This window comes from Lactuca saligna, chromosome 2 (genome assembly GCF_052625555.1).
Source record: "Lactuca saligna cultivar CGN05327 chromosome 2, ASM5262555v1, whole genome shotgun sequence".
Taxonomy (NCBI): Eukaryota; Viridiplantae; Streptophyta; class Magnoliopsida; order Asterales; family Asteraceae; genus Lactuca; species Lactuca saligna.
In genome coordinates this window covers 165,754,512-165,761,325 of record NC_136418.1, presented here as the reverse complement: position 1 = coordinate 165,761,325, position 6,814 = coordinate 165,754,512, and the positions used below count along the sequence as shown (strand labels likewise).

Sequence of the window (6,814 nt, the reverse complement as noted above, 5' to 3'; positions counted from 1 at the left end):
CACAAACAAACTTAGGTCAACACATTAAAAAAATCGATATAAAGGATATAATCTTATTTTTATAACTAAATGAATGAGACTAATATGTTTAAAGCACATTGATTAAATTTTTTCATGACCTCTCAACATAAATACAGTAATAACATGTAATAAGAACAAAGTAAATGTAAGAAATTGGAGAAGAAGAAGAACAGAGTGTAACAGCCCGGATTTCCAGGTATTTATTAGTATTTTTTTTTTTGGAAAATTGTGAGTGGACTCGGCAAGTTGGAGCTCAAACTTGCCGAGTAGGATCGCGGTTTAGACGCAGGTTCGTGTCCGGACTTGGCGAGTCCACGCTGTTTAATGAAACCCTAATTTGCGGGGTATGAGACCTATTTAAAGGGGCTTATGGTTGTCATTTGCGGCCACCAACCCCAGAGAGAACCCTAAAGAGCCTGTGAGTGCTTTGTGAGAGAGAAGAGGAAGATCCTTGACCATGTATGGGTGTTTTTGCACATAGAAGAGGATCAAGGCAAGAGGAGACCAAAGAAGGTGCTAATCCAGTGATTTCTGAGCTCAGAGACTTCATTTGAGGTATCCATTCGTTCCTTTCTCAGTCCTTGATGTGAATCTTAGAGTTAGGGTTTCTTTGTGGAGAGATCCATGGAGTAATTGGCCTCTTCTTGTGTTGGTGCTTTAGATCTGGACCCAAAGAGGTCAAGAGACCCTTTTCCCTCAAGATTTATGAGTGTTAATGGAGGCCATGAGCTTAGAATAGCATTCTAGAGACCATATCATCAAATAAGGCCTTTGAACCTTTGCATGAGCACCAAGATTGTGACTTTATGTGATGAATGTGCTTGGAAGGAATGGATCTAGGAGTTATTGGAGCGGATCTGACCTCAGGAGTGAGTTTGAGTTCATGCATGGCATAGACTCGCCGAGTCCGAAGAACAGACTCGGCGAGTAGCATGAAGATTGTCCATAACCACTCAGCGAGTGGTTTTGCCGAGTTAAGGGGCTAACTTAGTGAGTCAGGGAGATTCAGAGAGGGTTGACGGGTGGGCTGAGTCAAACTGGAACTCGCCGAGTTGTTTTGAGACTCGGCGAGTTGAGTCGCGGTGGCCCCGCGATTCATGCCAGGTGGAACTCGTCGAGTCAGGGGAGTACTCGACGTGCCAAGAGAGAATCCGAGGGAGTTAGCGAACACGTGTAGACTCGCCGAGTCGCTCTAATGTACTCGCCAAGTCCGATCAAAGTTGACCGTTGGCCGTTGACCAGAGTTGACTTGTGTTGACTTAGTGGGGTTAGTCAACCTTAGTTGTGAAAATGTTAATTAGAGATGTATTGTATTATAGGAGGATTATAGCTCGGGGGATCGAGCACGAGTGGGTTCAGGGATTTGCGAGCTATCGAGATACACGAGGTGAGTCTTCTCACTATACTTTACCTTGAGTAGGTAACTAGAGTTATCTGATACAGTGCTTGTATGCTATATATGTGTTATGTGTTGCATTGCATTATTCTTCGTGATTTATGTTGTGCATGTTTACAGAGTTAGAACCTGAGGGTTCACAGAGTTTGGGTGCACAGACCCACAGAGTTATAGCCTCGAGTGGCTAATATGTGTTATATGTGGTATTTTGGGGAACTCACTAAGCTTTGTGCTTACAGTGTTTGGTGTTATTTGTTTCAGGTACTAGTGACGACCGTGGGAAGGCACCGGCTTGATCAGTACACATGCATGAGATTTTATGATTATGAGATCTTGGGATTTTGTATTACTTGGATTGAATTTCAAACATGGTTGTTTTATGAATATTAAGTGAATTGTGTTTTTATAAAATTTGAAAATTTTGTTTTGAAATTTACGGTGTTACACAGAGTAAAGAAAAAGCCTGAAAAAAGATTTGGAGAAGAAGACCGCTGAAGAAGAACACTGTAAATCGTAAGACTCAATCTAAAATCGTAAGAATAACAACTTCAATGTAATCATATATATATATATACATACATATATATATATATATATATATATATATATATATATATATATATATATGGTGTTTTTGTGTAAGGAAATCACTATCTTCTAAAATAATTGGGATCCTAAAATATCATCTTGGAGATTTCGGCTATTCATTTGCAAAAAAAAGAAAGATATCAATTATAATGATTCAACATTTCAAATTAATTGACTTGCTTATTTAATGAATTTTAAAATTCAAACTATTATCTCAAATTGATTCATGTTAGGTGAGATATATTGATAAATAAATTATAAATAATATTGACTTTAATTTTGATTCTTAAATATTTTGTTGATTTAATTTGTTAGATTAGATTTTATAGATTAATAACTGAATTATTGATATGCTTATTTAATGAGTTTTTTCAAAAATAAATAAATAGTAAATAAAGAAAGAAAGAAACTAAATTTGTTTGAGTTTTAAACCAAAAGCTATAAATAAAGGAATTAATTCAAGAACAATAATAATTATGGTTAATGATGGCATGGATTGTCGAAAGATGTATTGGAGGGGATGCATGCTTCAATTTGTAGATATTTGTATGAAGCCAAACAGTGGTGTGATAATTAGAGATCCAAGGAAGAGACAATATGCAAATTCTAAGAATAGCTAAAGGAAACCACTGTGTGGTGCTACTTTCTGTTATGAACACACAAAGCATCAATTGAAGCACAATCAACATGAGGATGAAGAGGATTAGAGAATTAGGGTTTAAGAGGGAAAAATATAGGAGAAAGATGGGAAGACTATTAATGTTTTTTGCCAGATTTATAGAGAAACTAATATTTTGTATATAAATAGAATGATATGCTTCAATTGATAACATAATTGTTGAATTTAAAGATTCTATAATTAAATATAATTGTGTTCGAATTGTAAAATATATTTTAGAAAGTATGGATAGGTTATGGAGCCAAGTAATTATTGTTAAAAGAAACAATGTTTGAATTCTATTTGAGGAAGATGATGTCAGCAAATTAATTTAATGGTGGAAAACATAGGATTAAAATACAAACAATGACACTAATTGTTTTTGTGTGAATTAAATGTTCTTTTTCAATAATATTTAGAGATTTTCGAAAGATATTCAAAAAATATTTAAAGGGAATTACATGGTCACCAACAAGGAACATGCTGTATTTATAAAACTAAATGATCTATTAAAATTTTCAAATAATCTAAATTACTTTTTCCTAATTTTTACATTAAGAGATTTCATTTTGATTTTTTTATTTTTTGACACCACCAGATGATTGTGGTAAATTACTAAATTACACTTAAATATTTTCAAATTTATTTTGAGAAAATTACCAAATTACATTTATATATTTTCAAATTTATTTTGGGAAAATTTCTGTGTACTCAAAGAATGGTAAACCTTATCATTGAAGGTCAGTATTATATTCAATTCAGGATCATCATATGAAGGGTAAATAACGGAACAATAAGAGGAAATATATATGCTTGGATTCGAATCCAGAGGCTCTCTATAAGAAAATTTACGAGTTACTTCCAAAGCATAAAAGAAAAGAGGAAAACTTTAAGCCCGACTTACTGATATGCTTCTACAATTCACTTGATGTACGTAATCATCCATACCGAATGTATTCATTTTGGAATTATTATTACAACAAAAAATTCAATTTCACTTGCCACATATGTATATTGCATTGGATTTGTTTAATCGGTCAACTCCGTTGAATTTGAATGGATAGTTTTTCCGGCGACGGCGAGTTCCGGCACACCGGACAAGTAGGATGAACCTTCAGCCACGTGTCTATACACTTTCGATGAAAAAAGTGACCACATTTCGGCAACAACCTGATAACATCCGTCGGTTTATAATCCGCCAAACAAATAGAACAACCGGATCCATTGGCATCGGTGGCAGAGTCAACCTTGTGAGGCATCACGTGCTCAGAGTAAACAAACACCGGAAAAGTCATGAGCACGGCGTCGTCAACACCTCGAGAGACTGTGAAAAGGTGGTTGCGGTCTTCGTCATCAACTGGTGGTGATTGAGATTGTCTGCTGCGGTTGCACTTGTAAGAAGCGTAAGAGAGGGTTAATAGGAGGATGATGATGGCAAAGGAGAGCCCGAGGACATAGGTGAGGCTTCCTTCTGGTTTTCCGGTGCTGTCGGTGGTGTACAAATCTCCGGTGTCCGGCGTGTCGCTCATATTGTGTATGAGGGGAATATTTGTCAACTTGGGTTGGTTTATATGGAAATATTAAGGTCCTTGACCTTTGAGTTTAATCAAAAACCATTACATACGTATTTTGGTAAATAGATACCATTCATTTTTTATTTTATTTTTAATTATTTCAAAAAGATCATAAATATTTTTGTTTAATTCCAGTTTACAACGTTCACAATAAAAGCTTTTTAGAAGTTTTCAATAGCTTTTTAATGCCAAAAAGCTGTTGAAAAACTAAAATATAAAAACCTATGAATTGAATGAGTTTTTCATATATTAGAGATTTTCAAAAAAAAATGCTACTTAACAAGTTTTTTTTAGTTTTTTTAATGATGTGGTGTGTCTTATTGGTTTTCTACCAATAAAAGATAGACACCAATAAAAACAAAAAATAAAAACTTATGAATGAGTTTTTCATATTAGAGATTTTTCAAAAAAAAAAAAATGCTACTTAACAAGTTTTTTTTAGCTTTTTTAATGATGTGGTGTGTCTGTTGTTTTTCTACCAATAAAAGATAGACACGAATAAAAACAAAAGGAAATTACTAAACATATATATTAAAATGGAAAAAAAATCCCTCCTGTTATGGATGATACATAAAAATTTCATATTAATTTTTTTAATAAAAAACTTCTAAAAAAACTCTTATATATGTTTTTAATCCGTTTAATCTAATAATTCAGATTGAGTAAATATATTTTCATTATATTTAAGTTTCACGTAGAATCTATGTATAAATACATAAATAAATAAGACAAAAAAGATTAATAATAATACATATTCAACATATTGTTTATATGCTTGCTAATTAATTTTATGTAATGATTGCTTTACATATAGATATTTTTTATTATTTTGTTAGAACGGCACTTTACATACACACAACAACATACATAAATGTAAGTATTTTATTATGGTCATTATCGTAATCTAACATTACCCTAACAGGTGCTAACCATATTCATATATTAAACGAATAAATTATATGAGTATTGACTTAACAAATATTACTATATTAAGGTTTTAAAGGATAAACAAGATTTCTTAAGATATACAGAATAACTCATCTTATCTTATACATAATAATTTAGTTGTAATAAATTTAAAAATATAATAATGGATTTATGAAAAAAAAAAAGATAACATTATCATAGAATTAGAGGATGTGTACGTGTTGAAAATACAAACCGTTTCATATTTAGATGGTTTTTGGGAGTGCTTTTTTAACTAGAAAAATGTTTTTAGATAAAAGTGTTTATTTGCTTATAGTGGTGGTAAAAAAAGTTTTTTGAAAAGTGTTTGGATAAGCTTTTGTAGTGAAAAAACCAATAAATCAATAAGTTAAAAAGTTTTTGACTTAAAAAGTGCTTTTTGAAGTTATTTTGGCTGAAAAGCCATAAGCAATTTCAAAAAACCACGTTTTACATGCTTATTGAAGCTTATGGAAAAGCTATTTTGAAAAGTGCTTTTGAGTTTGCCAAACACTTTTTTGGCTTATTAGCTTTTCAAAAAGCCAATAAGCAAGTAAGCACTTTTCAAACGCAATCCCAAATACCCCCTCAATCTTATTATTTACTATTTGTTTTGGTATTAGTTTGTTATCAATTTTGTTTGTAGGGTTAAATGTGTCAACTGGTAATACTTGTTTTGAAACATATTTTGTTATAAGGGAATATTTGTGTCTTGTTGTATTTCTTCTAGGTTGTGGATCGTTTTATTAAATGCTAACATGTTGGACACGCGTATCCTTGACCCATGGGTCACAGAAGCAACCTATATATATATATATATATATATATATATATATATATATATATATATATATATATATATATATATATATATATTGTTGAAATGCAGTTATGGATCGCCATTCATTCAGTTTACACACACATACACTCTTTCACCCGCACTCGTTTTTTTTCTCTTTAGATATTAGGGTTTCTGCAGAACTAGGGTTTCATACATGCTTGATGTTCTTAGTTCTTGATGAATATTCTTTTGAGTGATTTGTATTGAGAGTAGAATTAGGATTCTTGTATAAATGATTGAGTTGTAAAGTGTCATGCATAAAGAACTAGTTTCTTATCAATAAGGAAACTATTGAAGTTAGGAAAAAAATCATGGGTTTGTGTATTTTTATCATGGTATCAGAGCAGAGGTTACTCACTGCTCAGGGTTTTATTTGCTGACTGAATGACGTTGTCTCACAGTCTTCTATTACGCAAAGGTTGGAGTATTTTTTCTCTTTTCTTCCACACTTTTCCGCTTATCGATTAACCTTGTAGATTTTATATTATTGGTGTCAAATCTTGGGTTTCTGCTTGATTCCTTGTAGATCTACACCAGTGTAGGGTTTCATATATCTACACCAGTGTAGGGTTTCATATTTGTACTCTAATCCTTTTGTTTAGTTCTTGTTACTACGAGATCTCTTTTGTTTCAGGATTTGATCTTGGTGGACGCTCGACATTTGAATTCCTGAGAGGATCCGTGGTGTTTTTGAACTTATATCGGTCAATCTCTTTTCGAAGTTTTGATCAACTCTACTAGAGAACGAGTTTCATCATCGAAATAACTTTAGCAGGGAATGAAACCAAGAG

At 32.5% G+C, this 6,814-nt stretch overlaps 1 pseudogene; it reads right to left on the bottom strand.

Annotated features, from left to right (window-relative positions):
* Window positions 1-3,700: 3,700 nt before the first annotated feature.
* LOC145030348 (RING-H2 finger protein ATL70 pseudogene) lies at window positions 3,701-4,192 on the bottom strand (annotated as a pseudogene).
* Between the last annotated feature and the right edge of the window lie 2,622 nt (window positions 4,193-6,814).